The 18,966-nt window shown below is 45.5% G+C and overlaps 1 protein-coding gene across 1 annotated transcript in view; it reads right to left on the bottom strand.

The window, feature by feature from the left end:
* Window positions 1–16,079, bottom strand: part of LOC8034476 (metabotropic glutamate receptor) — a 97,263-nt gene extending 81,184 nt beyond the window's left edge. The window contains exon 1 of the mRNA XM_029979631.4: window positions 16,014–16,079. The gene's annotated coding sequence lies outside the window, so the exon portion shown is untranslated. The remainder of the gene's footprint in view (window positions 1–16,013) is intronic.
* Between the last annotated feature and the right edge of the window lie 2,887 nt (window positions 16,080–18,966).

Below are 18,966 nucleotides of genomic sequence, written 5' to 3'. Positions count from 1 at the left end.
TATTTGTCTTAAAATTCGAGCGATTTCTGTTTGACTTTTCGCACACGTGTTCAACTTCTCACCTCAATAGCCGGCAGGTTTCCATTCCAGGTAGTATCATAAAAAAAAGAAGAAATGTAAACCAGCCGTGTGTTTTATTTGAGGTTCGTTTATGCGCAGCTCTAACCCCTAAGAATTAATGAACCCTCGTTGTGAAACCAAGTTATATTCAGTGTTGGCGGTAAAGCGTTAAAAGGAATAACGTTACCGGTAATGCGTTACTTTTTTCCCGTAACGCGTAACGTGCTTACGTTAGTTATTTCTGGTAACGGGTAACGGAGTTATGTTACTCGTTACATTTACACTTAAATTTTTGTCGTGTTTCTAGTCGCCAAGCCTGGTGAATTTGCGAGTTTTTTTTTGCGTTTTTCATTACGTTTTTTTTTTCGAGTATTTAGGTGAAACCGTAAAACAACGATGAAGTAATTATCTTCAGTCTCTGCATAGATATAACATTTTTTTTATATGGAACTTATTTTTACCTGTAACGTCAAAACACTAAAGCGTCTTAATTCATAACGAAAAAAATGAAACACGTTAACAATTCTCTGTAATGCCGAATTAGAGCGCAGCTCTAGAGGGGAAGGAGGAGTGGGGGGTATGCCCTCCTCCTCCTCCTTCGTACCCTTCCGTCCTTGTCTCCTGCTCCCCTCGCATTTAGCGAAAAATTTTCGCTAAATTTTCCGCTAAATTTAGCGAAAATCTTGCCGCTAAATTTATGGGGGAATATTTTTCCGCTTAAATTAGTGCCAAAATTTTTCCGTTAACTTTAGTTGGAAAAAGTAACGCTAAATTCTGCAGGAACATTTCCCTGATAAATTTAGCAGAAAATATTACCGCTAAATTGAGCAGAAAAATTTCACGCTAAATTTAGCGGGGAAGTTTGTCCCTAATGCAACGCGCGCGGTTACGCTAACGCTGACAGCGAGGGCGACGCCGATCAAGCCGAAAAAGGAGGCATAATCGCTCATTCACAGTGGAAGCGGATCCGCGTTCGCAAAGCGGGTGCGAACGCGGTTGTATAAAGATCCAGTACAATTGCACGCGCACTCGATGACATCGAGTGCGCGTGCAATTGCACTGGATCTTTATACAACAGCCTTCGCTACCGCTTTGCGAACACGCATCCGCTTCCAGTGTGAATGAGCGGTAAGAGCTGCCCTCTCAAAGTAACGTGCATTATTTTTTATCGGTAACCGTAACGCGTGCCTTTTATTTTTTGAAGTAACGTAGGACGGTGACGCGTTACTTATATTTGCAAAGAAGGAGTAACGTATTTGGTTACCTTTTTTTTCGGTAATGCCCGTGTCCCAGTAGAGCGACAGACAGAAACAAGCGACAGCGACAAGCCTCAAACCAGAGTCTTTCGCAATTTGAGAGGCTTTGTAGAATAAAGGAGGCAATGCTCAAACACGAGCGTCATGCACGCGAGGGTATCTTTGGCAGGCTTGTAATCGCTCGTGCTTACTTCACGAGCACCGAACGAGTAAACGCCTGCCAAATGTAGCATCGCGAGCATGCTGCATGGGTTTGAGGCTTGTCGCTGTCTTTTGTTTCTGTCTGTCGCTCTAGTGGGACACGGGCATAGCGCCTACAACACTGGGCTTACATTGCAACCCCAATTGTATCAGATAAACTCAGTGTCGCGGTCACACTGCCAATATACATCAAACAGAAAAGACAGCCTACAGACATGTTTGAAGCATGGTATATGAAGCCAACATGCTTGGAACATGCATGATCCGTGACCGCATAAAATTCTCGCTCATGTCTACAGCAAACATTGCGTGTCTTTTGTATCATGTATGAGCAGTTTGACTCTGGCTTTTACGGCACATGGAAATTACAGTAATACTGAAAATTAAGTTTATTGACGAAAGGTTACTGAGGGGTCCACTCGCAAATGTTTTTACACGTTTTTATTTTATTTTTCTTCGTCGAAGAATAGAAGTTGAGTTTACAGCTACGAGCGCAGAAACAATAAGCAGTAAAACCGACTGGGTGATGCACCGAGTCAGTTTTTGCCTTCGTCCTTGAAAACGTCCCATCCCAGACACGATCAGTTTGTGTCGAACGTTTTTGACTGCCAAAGCAACGTGACAGGTGGCGTTTCACTGTCCGACACATCGTCTTTACAAAAAAAAAAAAAAAAAAAAAAAAATGGTGGTGCTTTCGTTTGAAATTGAAAACTCTTGTACGGCTGAGTTTTTTCTTTTCGTTAAACATATATGATAGCTTCAAGCTCAATAGCGTTAAAACCCCTTTTACAATTAAAAACAAGAAAAGCTTTCTCATCTATTACAGAGTACAGTCAGGTAAAGAGAAAAGAAACGTAAATGTTCGACCAAAGAAAAAAGAAAAAGGCTTGCGACGTGTTTTTCTACTAATGTATGCTACCTGACTTATTTTTAATGTAAACTAATATAGCGTGCATTACGCGTTAATTAAAAAGAAATTACAGATCCGTGCGTGGTGCGCTTGCGTTTTGTCTCATATTCCTCACAAGAGAGCTAGCGCGCATGCGCAGAACGCGTTCCGCAGCCCAGTAGACAAAGATGGCGGCGAGCACAAGGCGCTTATCAGGGTGGTCCACAGCTTCGCCACCTTTCTGTGTGTGTGAACCAAGTTGCCGAAAACTTCGGAACTTACTCCGTTCGCGATGACGCCTCGTTTCATCCGCAAGACCTCGTCCGGCGCAATCCCGAAGACGCGCCCCTCCCGAGAGTGGCCATAGATAGGAACGGTTCGTCGCGTTCTCCACGAAAGAAGCCGTCAATCCCCCTTCTGACCGATGCGTCTGGTCGGCGGCAGCTGCGGCAGATTTCATTCCAGCTGTTCGTCGGAGTATTGAGAATCTTTATATAGAGCCCGTGATTAATGAACCGAAAACTACTTCGATACAATGTCGGCACTCTTTTTGAGCGCGCTTCGGAAGCGACGTGTTATCGATACGGTGCGTTAAAAAACAGAAACAAAAAGTATGCGGTTGAAAGGTTTAGTGCTAATCTTCATCGCGAAGGCGATACTTGAGCGACGTTGCCGATGGCATTACGTTGCTGTCGTGTGTCTGATAAAAAACATAATAAAAATGTCGATCAAAAGTGCTCGCGTTCCGTCAACACTCCCTGAATGATCTGCCTTTTTAAGGCTCCTTTTTGGGCATCTACAATTCTGGCAGAATGGGGTTGCCGTCTCGTATATACTTACACAATCCATTATGTTTATGTTTTTTTTTTCTTTAAGAGATTTTTTTAAGAAGTCGAAGTGGTGTTAGGTTTGACGACATTTCTACAAAAAGTGCCACACCTTTCTTCACCCAGTGCGACCAGTTTTGTAATCTAACTTCTGGCAGAAAGTAAAACCTGCCTTACTTTGATTTCAGAAACGCACAGCGCCTTTTTAACACAGTACAAAACAAAGTTAATGAAAGGAAGCTTTGACTTTTTTCTTCTTTTTTATTTCCACGCTTGGAGACATTTTGTGTTTCGGTTAATTTTTTTCCTCATAAGCATTAATAGTCGAGAAACAAATAAAGATATTTAACACGGGAAATTGTGTAAACACTATATGGCTGCAATGTTGGTGGATATAGTATTCCAAGACATGATATCGTAGCAGCTCAAATGAGTACAATGCTGAAGTTAAAAAAAAATAAAAACAAACGCAGGCAGGACATAGTAATAGTAACAATAAGAGTAGCAGCAATAGCAATACAAAAACTATTGGTAATTGAAATAAATTTGTTTACACGAGAAAATAAGCTAAGAGCCAATGATAAAGAGACCACGCGCCTTATAGACCATTTGCTTGAATGATGTATATACTGTATGATATTCGGTTAAAGGAGCTTTGCATCGATTTGAGTACTCTCCTTAAATAATTTGGGAGTTGGTGTCTCAACCTTTCTGAAGTAAACAACAAAAAATTGCTTTTGCCCGCATGTCCTAGTTTTTATTCTAAAAATGGACAAAGATTGAGGTTTTCGGCACCTCTCAACTCCTTCACCATCTTCCGAGTCACGTGCGCTGTGACGTCAATGGGGGTCGCGCGGAATTCCGGTGAAGCTCTCTCTTTACAGCCATCAGTGAGCAGCGAGAACTTATCCACTCGCGACCACGTGACCATGTGCTGGCGCAGCGCGAACAATATGGTGAAAGGTGGAAAGTATCTTCGGGGTCCGGCCATCCCGTCCGGCTCTGTCCCCCTCCCCCTCCGGCTTGTGGCAGCTGTTCGCGGTAGAAGATAGAGCTGACGGTTTTGTGGACCTCGGATAGATGGCGCCACTAAAACTCCGTATAATAAAAGTTTTGTCGATGATACCAGGTTTTGAACGCATTTATATTTATGTTGGAATGACAAGATTTATAGAAAAGTTACCTTTTATCGAGCAGGCATTCGCAGAACTCGCTATCTTTCTTCAAGACCCCCATCGACGTCATGCAGCGTGGTTCTCATTGCCGCCGCTCGCGGCTGCAGGTCGGGGAATATTATTATTTTTACCCCGGGATTACGCGGCGGAATCGCAACCTTTCAAGGAAGGAGATATGTTTTTTTTTTCTTTGTGAAAAGATAAACAATGTCAAAAGTAGAAGATGCCAATTCTTTCAACGTTAAAATGGTTGCACAGCTCCTTTAATATGTTTACCCGTGCATGCTTCGATTTGTCGCTTTATTTTAGTATTTGCTTAAAAAGATCCGTCACTAGCCATTGACCATGGATCTTGTTCAATGTATGTATTCCCTTTTGTATGGCATTTTCCTAATAATAAAGAAAAATACAAAGAAAAATCTACATAGTGCACTTGCTCTTTCACCCCCCTCCGTGCGTTAGATATGATATTTGCTCTATGTCAAAGTCAAACTTGTCCCAGGGCGCTTAGACAGCGGGAAGGTAACCTGACTCCAAAGGCCGTTTGATATCTTCGCACTAGAAGAGTAATTAAATCACTATATTACGAACGTTAACCTTTGTTCTTTAAAGTGTATCACGCAGTACGATTACACGACCGATATGCGGCACATAAAAATGGGCAAGAATGTTCAGTAATGACGTGAGTTCCGTCGCTCTGTGGAACGTCATCCTCAACAGTGCAGCGTAAAAACAAGATACCTACTAAAATCGCTAGCCATTCACGTCCAGAGGACCCACGAAATCCTCATTCCCGACCTTACTCCGAACCCCTAAACCCAACTAATGGGCTCCCAGCGCCGAGAGTGTGTGTGCGCGCAAAATAAAGGAACTAAACAAAAAAAGCTCATAAAGGGTCCTTCATCGACGCTCCGGGTTTGAGGCCTAGACAAAAAGAAGACGTCTTGCACCTGAAGAGAGAGAGAGAGAGAGAGCACGCCCATTCGAGGCTTTACTGGGGGGAAGAGAGCGCCCGTCTAAGCCCAGAAAGCCACCTCGCCTTGTCTGTCCCCCCATGAAATCAGCGACACCCAAGACGGTGATTCTGAATCCCGCCGAGGCTAGATCCCGCCGAGAGCAACGTGGAGGCAGCCATCGGATTCTCAGGGGAGGACCTCGAGCCTCGACAAATAATCCGGTGCTTATTGAAAGCGCCCCAACGACAACCAAAGGAGCCGCCACTTGGACGAGCGTTTAGGCATTTAAGGACCCTCATTTCCAGGATTCCCCGTCGCTTCTTTCCTCCACTTTATTTCCCCCTCGTTAGAAGAAATAAAAAGGAGGGACCGATACCCTTTCGCTCGTCCCGACGCACTCTCGGCCAGTGTGTCGGCCGAGAGGCCGAAACTACGGAACCCGGTTTGCTCCCATAATTGCCGCCTCTGGGTCTTCCTTTCCTCCTTGGGGAGCAAGAAGACCAATACCCAGAGCGGGAATGGATGTCAAAATGTAAATCGGGAACCCCCCCCCCCCCCCTCCCCCCCCCCCCTTTAAACGGAAATTGCCGAAAGAGGATTTCCGACGAAGCGGCGCAGCGTCGGGGCAGGCGCCCCCCGGAGGGTGGGCGCGCGTGAAGGCGGGCGGGCGGGCACGTCACCGACCGAGGCGCAGAGCAGGAGCAGGAGACTCGGCCGGTGAGGCAGCAGTCGATAGTCCTGATCGAAAAAGTGGCCCGGATAATGCGTCCCATCGATCTAGAGCGCACCTGGACTCGGGTTCCTCCCCTTTCTCGCGCACCGCGTAATTCCGTTCTATTTTTTTCATTTTTTCGAGCGGCACTTGCCAGTTTTTGGGCACCTTTTTGTAGAGAGCCTTGATATCAGAGATTGGGCAACTCAAACCATGAAGTGCGTTTGTAATTTAATGGCGAACGCAACCTGCGCAGATTGGCCGCAATTGCGCGTGCGTGGCGTAGTGGCGTGGCGAGGGGGAAAGTGGGCACGGAGGCGATGACGCTTGTGGAAGATCAAGGCTCTCGTCCCCTCCTCGCAGTGTTGTGGGAGTTACAAAAAAAAAAAAAATGTAACGAAATATGTTGCTCGTTACTAGCAAAACACAGGAACGCGTTGTTGTAACCAGGTAGTCACTACCTCACCAGTTACTCCAAATAAGTAATAAAGTACGTTGTGCGGTAGTTTTGAAGATGTAACGAGTACGTTGTTACGTTAAAAAAATGTTACGCGTTACCAGTAACGCGTTACCACGAACACTGCCCCCTTCTCGTAACTCTCATTGCAAACGCGACCCATATATCACGTGACTCCAATTGAGCAGTTGGAGGCACTCTGAAATCCAGGAACGCTATTTTTTGGTATACCTGTCTCTGGAAGTGTGGCTATCAGATTCTTTCTCGCTGATTCTCGAAAGATGCTTGATAACATTTCATCGCGCTGAGAGGCCGGACGAACCGGTTTGCGCGTTTCTAGCACGCTGCGGAAAGTATACGCGTCTTGTTGGTTGTTGCCGCGCTTTGCGCTCAAAGGGGACCATGCCCGAGATATGGATGGGCTAACGATTCTTTTATATAGTATACTGGGGAATGCAGACTCGCTCTACTTCAAACATACTAATCGACGAAAGAAAAATAGACATTTTTGGCAGCTGCTGGATTATAGGAGCACACTCTAAAAAAAGCCCGTGAGTCTGCTTTCCCGCACAACACTCGGAGAGCCAATCACCGCAACTTACGGAGGCAGCTCAGCGAATGACAATGCCGAAACATATGTTTAGACCAAAAAACGCAGTCTGAGTTGTGACATTAAGCAATGCAAGCGTGACGTTTTGCATTGCTTAATGTCACAACTCAGACTGCGTTTTTTCGTCTAAACATATGTTTCGGCATTGTCATTCGCTGAGCTGCTTCCGTAAGTTGCGGTGATTGGCTCTCCCAGTGTTGTGCGTGAAAGTAGACGCACAAACGCTTTTAGAGTGCAGAGGAAAATGCAAACTACAATAAAATAAGGTACGCCACTTCCTCACACTGAGGGGGGTTTAATAAACTATGTCAAACCGTTAAGCAGCAATCATAATGCTCACACATCATACAGAAGAAAAGAAAATCACGAGGTGTTAGGTGACATGATGACAGAATTATATAGGGACGTCTGTTCGAAACAGGCTTGCTTCGTGTATATTGTTGCGACGTTGGTAACAGGTGATTTAATAAAATATGAAGAAAACTTAAAATCGAAAGAATAAAACACGGACAAGCACAGAACGACCACGTTCTTTCATTTAGCAACGACGTTTATTTTGGGCAGGAAAATTGCACACTGGAACGAGACCCCAACTAAGATAGGGTGATAAGGGGGAGGGAAATAGGGGGGATGAAAAGGGTGATAGAAAGGGTGATAAGGGGGAAGCAAAACTGGGAGAATGAAAGGGTGATAAGGGGAAAGAAAAACTGGAAGACGGAAAGGGGGAGGAAGAACCACGAGGCACGGGCAGGACTACCGTGAAGGTGTGGTTTTTACGGGGAGTTGCGATATTTTTGAACTTCAGGCCTGATGAATTCTAATTCCCGTCTTGATAAGGTTATTGAGGCGGATGAAACGTTGTTTTCTGCGTTCTGGATGAGAAAAGATTCGATGATCTCACGTGCGTAGCGATTGCGGTGTTCCCCTTTTGTCTTGGTTCCTGCGAAGTCAGGCACGCATCCAAAGCATTCATTCGCGTGAACCGCGATCGGACAAATGGGGTTATCAGTTCTTGAAGTGGCTTCGTATTTGTGCTCACGTAAGTGGTCATTTATACATCGGCCGGTTTGTCCTGTGTACTCGCCTCCGCATTTGAGGGGGATGGAGTAAACTTTTTTTTTGTGCAGCAGGCCCGGAAAAGCGTGGCGTGCTTTCTTTTGCAAACCGGCTTGGCTTATTTTCGGTTGATCATGTTGCACATGCTTGCCAATTTGAATCGACTGGAAAAGACAACTTTCGTGTCATAGCGTGAAGCAACGGATCGGATACGATGGGAAGCATTATAAATGTATGGTGCGCTGGCTATCCTTCGACTGAAAGAGGCTTTTGCAGTTTTGGGTTAATAAGCTGGCGGAAAACGGACACAAGGAGTTCCCCCGGATATCCGTAACTCAGGATGTGTCAAGTTTGGCTCTTTATGCTATCTGTCGCCGAATGTTGACAGGATTTCGTTTTAGCTGATGTGATTAACGTCTTGATGATACCTATTTTAACAGACTTTGAATGAGCACTCTCAAATGGGAGCACTGGCTTTTCTGGAAGCTACCTGAACGCCCAGCAAACGCCTTCGTTGTTTTTTTTTTTCAATCGCAGGTCTAGAAATTGTAGCCCTTCCGAGGATGAATCTTCCTTTTTGATTTTTAGTTTGCCTCCTGCGCTTTCGAACAAGGCCACAATCACCTCGACTTTATTGGCTATAGGGTGAATTATCAAGTAGACATCAACGTAGCGGACTACGGTACATTTCGGGCTAGTGTTCTCGAGCTTTACCTGTATGGTTCTATGGACATAAGACAGGTATATTTCACTTAATATGGATGCAAGGCAAGACCCTATACGCACCCCAGATTTCTGTATCCAGATTTTTCCTTCGTGCTTGATCATTGTTGATTTTAGGTAGAGTTGCAGAAGCTCGAGGAAGCCGGAAAGTGACACTCTGGATGAGTTTTGGAAGCTACAGATTCCGTGTTCGGTGACGGCTTCTTCTACTATATTCGATAAGAATTCGAGAAGAGAAGAAGATTCCAGTTTGGCTTTCCCCTTATCACTCTATCTTAGTTGGGGTCTCGTTCAGGGTGCAATTTTTTCTGCCCAAAATAAACGTCGTTGCTAGATGAAAGAACGTGGTTGTCCTGTGCTTGTCCTCCGTGTTCTATTCTTTCGATTCTAAGTATTCCTGTTCAACTGGCTCGCCTTTACCAGTCCAATGAAGAAAATATATGCTAACTGTTAAAGGGACACTGAACCGAAATTTCGAGCTCACTGAACAAGGCCGGGCGGATAGGCGGGAAGCTACAAAACCAAAAAATATCACTCATACGGCGATAAATCTTACGGATCGCCGTTATTTTTGGAAAAGGAGTGCGCGATTGAACCCGGCCGACGAGGCCGACGAGACAAGGCACGTCACGATTCCCATTCTCTCTCTTCCTCGCTACGGCCCGTCAAGCTGGTGAACCGAAGCCAAGAGGAGAGAAGCGAAGCCGCTTCTCCCCATTCTCAAATTCTCCCGGAGGACAGTTACGTCAAAGAACTCGCTTGATCGCGCCCTTCTTTTCCAAAAGTACGTCCATCCGTTTGAGATATCGATGTACGAGTGATGTTTCGGAGTTCGTAGCGTCCCGTTCAACACTTCTGTAGCCTTGCTTTACGAAATCCCAATTTCGGTTCAGTATCCCTTTAATGGCCACCAAACGATCAAGAAGGTTTCGTGCCGAGCCGTGCTTGGCAAACTCGCAGCCGTGTGTGGTACCACTTCTTGCTTACAAGAGTCACCCCGGCGTTGAAAGTGCCGGTCACCCGGCGCGTTTAGAGCATTATGAGTATTGTCGGTAGTAGAGCTTCATGCGGCTGATGCGCACCACGTCGGAGGACCTGGAGCGATGGTCATGGGGCGGCGCAACAGGTACCACTTCATAATTGATTGGAGAAAACTGTCGGACAACACAAAAAGGACCAAGAAACAGTTTGAGGAACTTCTCGCACTTTTCCGGTGCAGCCAGGAGACTCCACAAGAGGACTTCGTCACCTATGTTATAGACAGCGGATAGGTAACAGTCATCGTAACACTTTTTTTTTTTTTTTTTTTTTTTTTTTTTTTTTTTACAGCGGAGTTGTTAAGGGCTAGTTTCCCCAGGGTCGTGTCAGGTACCAAACAAATGTCGACCGACACCCGTGGTCCACACAACACTCTGGTTGTTGCTGTCGCTCATAGATGGCGGAAACATTTCTTCGGAGTTAGAAGAGCGGTGACGGAACGAGCGGCGATATGCGCAGCAGCGCGAATGGGTCCGCAACCGCCGCGAGACCACGTCGAGCGCTTCAGATTTCCTTGCGAAAGAAGAGCAGATCGCTCGCCTGGAAAGCCACCGCCGAGAACAGAAGCTCCGCTGCTCTTTCTTCTTCACCAGAGTGGAAAAGATGAAAGTTCTTTTTGGTGAGATTTGAGGGTGCGGATGCGGGCAAGCTGACGGACGTCTTCTAATCTGGAGATAATCTCCCCTGCGTTTGGTTGAACGAAGTTGTCTGGTCGGTAGGGAGATATCGTGTCAAGGGGCGTCAAGGCTGCGGAAGCGTAGGGCAAGTAGTATGAAGAGTGGCCCGTAATAGATGATCGTGTAGTATTGGACGCGTAGGTTACGTAGGGGAGGATGGTGTCCCAGTTGTCGTCATGATGCAAGACGTACATTGAAACCATGCCAGCGATAGTGTGGTAGGGGGATCGGTGGCCGAGTGGGTTAGCGCACACCCGCTCGGAGCACGTGGGAGCGAAAGCTTGCACTGCAGAGCCCAGGGATCCTGGGCTCAATCCCCACCCCTGCTCGTTTCGATCTGGATGAGCATTGTACCGGCATTCCTGTCGTGTATCAATAATACGTGATGCACCTTAAAGATTCCAGGCTAGCGGTTGTACTGCACTGGCTAAATTTCTCATCTACAGCTGGGAGACAAGTCGCCTGTTGAGACAAACTAAATTCTAGGCTGCATAAACATACACACTCTCTAATTTTTTTTTTTATCGGTAGTATGGTTCAAGCACCTAGATAATCCATTGATTTATGGGTGTTAGGCTGTTGTAACGCTGTGAACGATGGAAGAAAGGCGGAGGACATTTTCGAGCACGTTGGATGGAAAGGGAGTGCATCATCGATCGCCACTTATGTATTGTGGAATTCCATTGCGCAACGGAATAGAGGGGATATAAAAAAATTGTGACTTCGTAAGCGGTGTTGGCGGGAACAGACACCGACTCAGCATATCGTGTTATATGGTCAATTGCGACAACTATCCACTTGTTGCAGCCAGTGGATTGTGATAATGGACCAAGGAAGTCCAATTCCGATGTGTTGAAATAGGCGATGGTGGTTGAGCAATGGGTTGTAGACAACCTGGAGGCTTTGTGGTATGAAGTTTCTCAGTCTGGCAGTGGTAACGCTCGAACGTATACTTGCTGACGCTGCGGGTCATGCCTGTCCAAGAGTAACGGCCTCGGATGCGAAAGTAAGTTTTAGAAAATCCAACGTGACCAGCTGTCGGGCCGTCATGGTTTGCTTCGATAATATCCTTCCGTAGTAGGCAGGGAATCTCTAAAATCTATGGCCTTCCTTTCTATGTATCCTTGTTTCGCTTGTAGGGCAGGTTGGTTGGTTGGTAAAAACTTTATTGAATGCCTGCAGAGCTTTCGTTGACCGGGCCTCAATAAGTCACCCGCTTGGGGGCGTTGCCGCTGGTCCTCTTCGCCCGTTGAAACAGTTGAAAAAGGCGGGCACGGTGCTGAATTTGTACAGAAGGATGCGGAAAAGCACCTTAAATGCATTAAGTAATGGGATGAGAAAAAAAGAATCGTTGCGCTTCAGTGATCTTGACGGTGTTCAGGGTAGCAGTTGTGTCTTCGTGGTCGGCGGGGTTGGAACATTGCGACCCATCAGAAAGGAAGTCATTTGGAAACTTGCCGAGACCGCGGCCGCTGGCGTTTTTACGAATCTCAGTGTCAGCACCAGGAACGCAGTGATCGACCACTGGGAAAGTCGTCAAGGCAGTTTACAAAACTTGAAGAGTAATGATTTGAGGGCGACTCCAATGGAAAGTGTTGTCACGGAGTATCATGTCGAGGAATACAGCGATCTAAGAAAATTCCGGTATACATTTTCTGAAATATATTCAAGGGCCGAGGAAAGATTTCTTTTGAATCTTGTGGTGATAGAAATTCGAAAACGGCTTGCAATTTAGATGGGTAAGGGCAAATGCCATCTGCAGTAATGATATAACCCAGGACCTTAATTTGACAAGTTCAAAAAATAAAGCATCCAAGAGAATGGGGTCGCTGCCGAGCACAACGAGCCAAAACACGTAATCGCAAGTAATAAGGTTGTGCTTCTCGAAAAAATACGCGGACAAGGAGGTATACACGACGTTTCGGGCGGACGCCCTTCTTCAAGATTGCTTGAAGAAGGGCGTCCGGCCGAAACGTCGTGTATACCTCCTTGTCCGCGTATTTTTCCGAGAGGCACAACCTTATTACTTGCGATTACGTGTCAAAAGATAAAATATTTTTTGTTTAGCTACAAGTTAGCGGTGAGAAAGGATTAGAGCACTTCTTGTAGCCGCTCAAAAAATGTTCATTGAATGAGGCAGAGAAAACAATTACATCGTCGAGGTAATAAATACAGGATTTCAATGTGAAACCCCGTAGCACAGTGTCCATCATGCGTTCAAATGCCGCAGGTGCATTGCGCATGCCAAAAGGCATTCAATTTACCTGGTGTAGTCCCGCGGGTGTAATGAAGGCAGTTTTTGGCTTGTCAACATCGGCCATGGGTATCTGCCAATAACTGCTTCTAAGGTCCATAAAAAAAATGATGATCCGTGAAAAGTGTCGAGAATATTGTCGATCCTAGGTAAGAAGTAAACGTCTTTAGTTGTGATCTTGTTAAGGTGATGGTAATCTACGCGAAATTGCCAGAATCCGTCTTTTTTCTTGGTGAAAACAACAGGAACCGACCATGGGCTGGACGAAGGCTCGACGATGTTTCTTTGCAGCATATTCCTGACGTGATGTCGGCGGCCTTTCGTTCGGTGAATGAAATTCTTTAAGGGCGGCTTTGAATGAGAGATGCTGTTCCGGTTCCTATTACGATGAGAGACCACCGATGTCTGGGCTAGAGGGCGCGGCTATTCAAATCGAATGATTTGAATAGCCGCCCTCTAGAATTGAATGTAGGGGGCGCAGACCCTTAGTCAAGCCTTTTATAGGCTTTTTGTCTGCGCCCCCAACATCTGTGCGATGTTGAATAAAGATTTGATTGATTGATTGATTGATTGAATAGTTGTTCGTACGAAAAAAAAGCCTTTCTAGAGCTTCCTTCTGGTGAGTAGGCAAGCTAGCGTCTATAATTTTAGCAACTTCGTGGCGATGTTTTGGGAAGCTAACGGCAGTTTTGTAGGTGTGAGTTCAGAGAGCGTTGCAAGCGCGGTATCAGAATGAGTCGTTAGAGTGGCCAAACTCGCATCACGGTAACAATTTACGTCTCATTGGATGTGTTGGGGACGAAAAGAGAAGTCGGTCCTTGAGTTGTTGTGCCGATGCAGCAGGGAAGGATAACAGGCTTTTTTTTGCGACAAGCTGGCGACGGGTTCAATGAGACCAGTGGTGCTTTATATATAAAATAAGATTGCTGGTTCCAAGCTGGTTAAAGCGTATGTTATACTATACTCTAGTGTGTCCGCGTCTTCATTACAGCCCACTTGTTTGGGGTTAAACAAGTAAGACTAACATAAAAAAGAGTTGTTTATTTTGAAAAAAAAACAAAAAAAAAACAGAGTTGTGCGTTTTATGGAAAACCTTTAGAACGCCGTTTTTTAAAACTCTTAACATTACGCAACTATTCAAACTGAAGCTTTCAATGTATATCTACAACGAGATAAAATGTGCCCCGTCCACATTCTTCGACCCATTCTTTGCAAGTAATACAGAAATACAATACGAACAAGCTGCGAACGTCGCCGTCGCGAACAACGCGACTGTCAGTGTTGCCAAGGGGGAAAGTAAATATCTAGCGAAAACAATCACTTATAAAGCTTTATTTAAACACGTCATATTCCTAAAAAGCACATAACAAATTCAGCGAAACGAGCAAGTAATCTATGATAATGCACATCTGAGTCTTGATAAGCCTTCAAGTGTTTGTTGGGAGATTATACCGATGAGGGCGGGGAGCATGCTTGATCTGTAACACTGCATTGGGAGCAGGCGGAAGCCAAACCGCGTACTACGTCCTGATTGGCCCGTGTCTTTAATCGCGCGTCGGCCGCTTCCGGTAGCGGCGTTCAGCTAGATATGCGGTGAACAGCTAGTTTTGTTTTGACGCCTTGGCAAGAGCGAACGCCACCGGGTGGAGTTCGTCGGTTATTCGCAGCATATTCGCTCCATGGAGTTCAGTTTTTATATACCACGTCGGTCGAGAACAAACCATTGAACAGATCAATTAGCAAACTTAATACATGATTTTCTAAACAAACATCCAGTCGTTTCATGAATATTACAGGACCGTGGTTTAAGGCAGCTTTAGAGACAACATAAAAAGGTTCTTTCTACCATGCCATATAAAATAAATATTTTAACGTGTCATTCACTTGGAGCTCTTGATTTCAAGGACGTACACCATGCTTTGTTTTAACACAATCCCGCACAATTGTTTTAAGTGTCCGTTGTACATAACATGTTGTTGCGTTTTTGTGAAGGACTGTTGAAACCTAGTTTTGCTGCTGCTGCCCGCTGGGCAGTGTAAACGGGAAAGACAACTTCGTAAGGCAGAAAAAATCTGCCTTTTACCTCGCTACCGTGAACTTAATGTATCGATAAAAAAAAAAAAAGCAACAACGTCAAACATCTTTGACAAGAATGAAGAAGCAACAACTCGATCAAAGGGCTGACTTCAGAATTGAAGCGTTTGCTAAATGGACACAAGCACAGATACGAAAAACAAAAACTAATTTACAGCCCCCCCCCCCCCTCGCGTTTCCCTCGCGAAACACGAGGACAACTTTCTTTTCATTAACCATCAATAAAATGAGAAGAAAAAATTACGTTTTTTTCCTTTTTTTTTGTGTGTAGTGTATAATAGACACGAAATGTTCATGTGCTTGTTCCTGCCCTGTTTGGCAATTACATTTTGCAGAAGCTATTTCACTTTCCTTTATTTTTTAAGGCATCTTGTACAAAGATGGAGACACGACCATTGTCGCACCACTTCACCTAAAGCCCTTCGTCCTAGTCTAAATTTTAGCGTCGTTTCTTCGTGCGAGACACGCATCAACAATGGTACAGCCTCCTCTATACCCACAAAGCCTGGCAGTTCGACAACGGAGCTTTAGAGTGCCCGGTCGCAGGTTTGGTTGGAGACGAGGGTCTGGTAGGACAGATCATCAAAGAGCCATTTTTTGGGGAACCTGGACGTCAGCGCACTGCTTTTGCAGCGGCGAGGACCCGAAACACACTTGTTCGCTCGGGAGAAGTGTGCTTTGGCGTCTCGCCGCAGCGGGGCGCCAGTAACGTGGCTCCCCTCTCATCCGTTGTCTGTCGCTCCACCTTTCCCATTTCGGCGGCCGCTTTTCATGACGATCTTTCAGGCTTTGTCAGTATATAGGAGGCTATGATTATGGTCACCGAGAGCTTCAGAAACGCGGAGCGTGGCGACACCCTTGCATCTCATTATCGCTCCTCAGCCTATCAGACTGCGGCATGGGGCGATAAGAACGCCGAAGGACCAATCACGAAGCGAGAAGTTTTAATTAACACATTAAGCCACACTTTGCGTTTCTCAATCGGTCAGTGAGTCCCAGGACAACTTGCAACATTAATAATTACTCACAAGCCAGGGAGAAGTCAATGGCCAGGCAACTAGATGAGTCATTGAAGCAGTCAGTCTGTCACTCCTGCAAGAAAGAAAAGAGAACGCAGCTCCGTCAACATACTTTCTCGATACCTATTCAGCTGTTCTAGCGAGTCGTTTTATCAGCCTATACAGCACCCCTTTAAAAGAAGTTAAAATGAAGAAGCAGTATAGACGTGTACATTCCTACTATTCGGAAAAATTTTTTTGTTAGTGTAATGATTGAAAAGCGCGTCGCAGTTTCACGAAGCGGTAAACCTTTATTAACGCTTTTGATTAAATGCCATAGCGAGCAACGGTGCTGACAAAAAAGTAACTCATCAAGCGCGTATCTATCTTGAGCACATACAGGCTTATGGCGACTCGCTAGAACGCCGCACACGTTGGGAGTTCATTCGGATTTAAATCGCTATATATATATATATATATATATATATATATATATATATATATATTTTTAGAGCGCGTCGGGTGCGAACGAGCGATAAAGGAAACACAGCAACCGTCTTTTTATACGTTCGTTTCATAAATGAATAATAAAGTAATGCGGTGGAGGTAACGGAAAGGCGATACACCAAAAGGAAAGCAGATACGTGAGGCTGCGAGGTACTGCGTGTTGGCTTTGGCATATGAAAACGTCCTTCAAGTTTAAAACACATAAAACAATAAAGTAGCGACAGAAATTACGGATTACTATTGCCTCGCCGTATTATTCTGTTTTCGAGCTTAAAACCCAGTTCCTATTCAAAAGGCTGAATAACTTATAACCTACCATGAAACTGTCCTCTGTCTGGGCGAACTGAACGAACACGCGCAGGCCACCGTGTTTTCACGCCTAATTCAAGCGCCCGCCAAGATAGAAACAATTTTCCCCCGATCATGAACATTCCACGAAAGAAAAAAACTGCCCAGGGCTGCAATGGATCGCTCAGTCTGCCAGGCACTCCACCGATCCATGAAAGAGCATTGCGATTGACGCACGTCCACTTCAAAAGCAGGTGCCGGAAACTAACACCGCTCGTCGGAGCCCTGTATACGACCAAAAGACCAGAAACAAGCGCACACGAAGGCACAAAGAAAAAAAAAAAAAACACGCAAGCTGCACCTGTCCGTCCACTAACCCCAAAGTTGGGAAGGACTAGAAAGGATCGGGTCTCTGCGCGCGACCATAGCCGAGGTAGCCTCTTCTGTATAGCTTGTTTCTGCGTCGCCTGCTGCTGCTGCTGCCGTTGCTGCTTCCATTTCAGGCTTCTCTCGGTGACACGCGTCCAGTCCAGGGATACGAGGGTAATCAATGCGGACAACCTCGGAGCCGTTCGCTCGACGCTGCTGGCCCGGTCAACATGGGCAGCGGCGGCGGTGGCGACGAGGAGCCTCGTCCCCGTTCCGCACAAAGGGAGTTACTCGATCCTATCCTGGAGAACTCGTCCTGGTCGGCCATGGCTGCCCCTTCCATTCCCTGCGAGGGCTCGATTCGTCCGATAGTCGGGGTCGTTAGCGTCGCTATTTCTCGGCGGGGAGGCTGGCTTGTTTCACTTGGCTCTTCAAACTGTCTCGAATGCTTCGGGGCCCCGAATGCCTCCTTATACCGTATAAGGCGTGCGGCGGTGAAGGTCCTTGCTGGCCGCCGCGGACTTCGTTTTCCGTCTGCAAGCCTTCGCTGCATGCGTTTCTTTCCTTTTTTTTTTCACCCAACCCTGACGCTGGCATCTTCAGTTTCTTTATGCCGTTGATTCTTGAAGAGCGTTTGCTGCGCAAACATTTGCGCACTAACGGGCAGTGGCAGGAAAGAGGGAGACGCAAACGTCTGCGACTGTTATTCTTTTCCTTTGTTCGTAATGTGTCTCGACCAGAAGGCCTTTTTTTGGTTCGCCATCGTATCGTCCACATCTTTTTTTCTTTTGCAAAAGTTGCGACACATTTTTTGGAGCATTTCGGTTAACGAGTGGAGGCTGACAAGTTGTATGTTGATTCGGAAACTTGCATACTTGTACGGTAGGGATTACAAGTATTCAAATTACTTGTACTCGATCACTTTCAGGAAGAACTTGGAATTATTTGAACATTTATTAGGAATTAATCATAAAAGAAATCTGAATACTTTTGGAAGTACTAACATTAGCTGTAATCCTTAATACTCTCCCTCCCCTTTCTATAATGGCGCCCTTTCTCTGAACAACTTTGCTACCAAGGAATCGTCGAAGCAAATCTCCGACAAGAGGAATGTTTATCCATATTAGTGCATTTCGAATTTAAGTAGTATATAACTAGGGGGATTCTAATTCATTAAAGAAGAGTACGAAATATAAATTTTCAAACCGGCAGAAATATTCGTCTTTGTGAAAATTTTAAGTCATCGAAAAAGTAACGGTTCAAGCAATGATCTATTACATTTTTTTCTATAGTAATCGAGTAATGTAATTGACTACTTCGTAACAAAGAGTAATTGTACTTGTAATCTATTACTTTTTTTCAAGTAACGAGCACAACAGCGGTAATTTGCGCAGAGATTGAAGAGCGAGGGTTTGGTGGCAGGAGGGAACGTAAACCACCGTCCAGATCTGGGGTCGAGCTTGTTTCTTAAAGACCGACGACCAGTTCGCGCTTTCCCCTTTTCCCCCGCTCCCTCCTCTCCCCCTTCTACCCTGTTTACCATTGCCTGTTTTCTCCTCTCCCACGCTGAGGAGGATCTTCTGCCTTGCAGAATCTTGAGTCTGGTCGTCGGCCTTTAAGCGCTACTTACTCTAAAAGGCCCCGAGTCGGCAGTCAGTGAGAACTGCGTCTGTGTTCTCACCTCTCCAAATAATCCTTAACGTCAGGTAATATTGCGCACACCCCAATGGCAACAGATAGTTTTGACCCCTGTTATCTACATGAAGTGCCAATATTAGTTAATTACAGTGTACTTTCATATCGATAATGAAAAGAAAAT

This window comes from Ixodes scapularis, unplaced genomic scaffold (assembly GCF_016920785.2).
Source record: "Ixodes scapularis isolate PalLabHiFi unplaced genomic scaffold, ASM1692078v2 PGA_scaffold2__306_contigs__length_199485367, whole genome shotgun sequence".
NCBI lineage: Eukaryota > Metazoa > Arthropoda > Arachnida > Ixodida > Ixodidae > Ixodes > Ixodes scapularis.
Note: the sequence above shows the minus strand (reverse complement) of the source record. Positions and strands in the feature narration are given on the sequence as shown.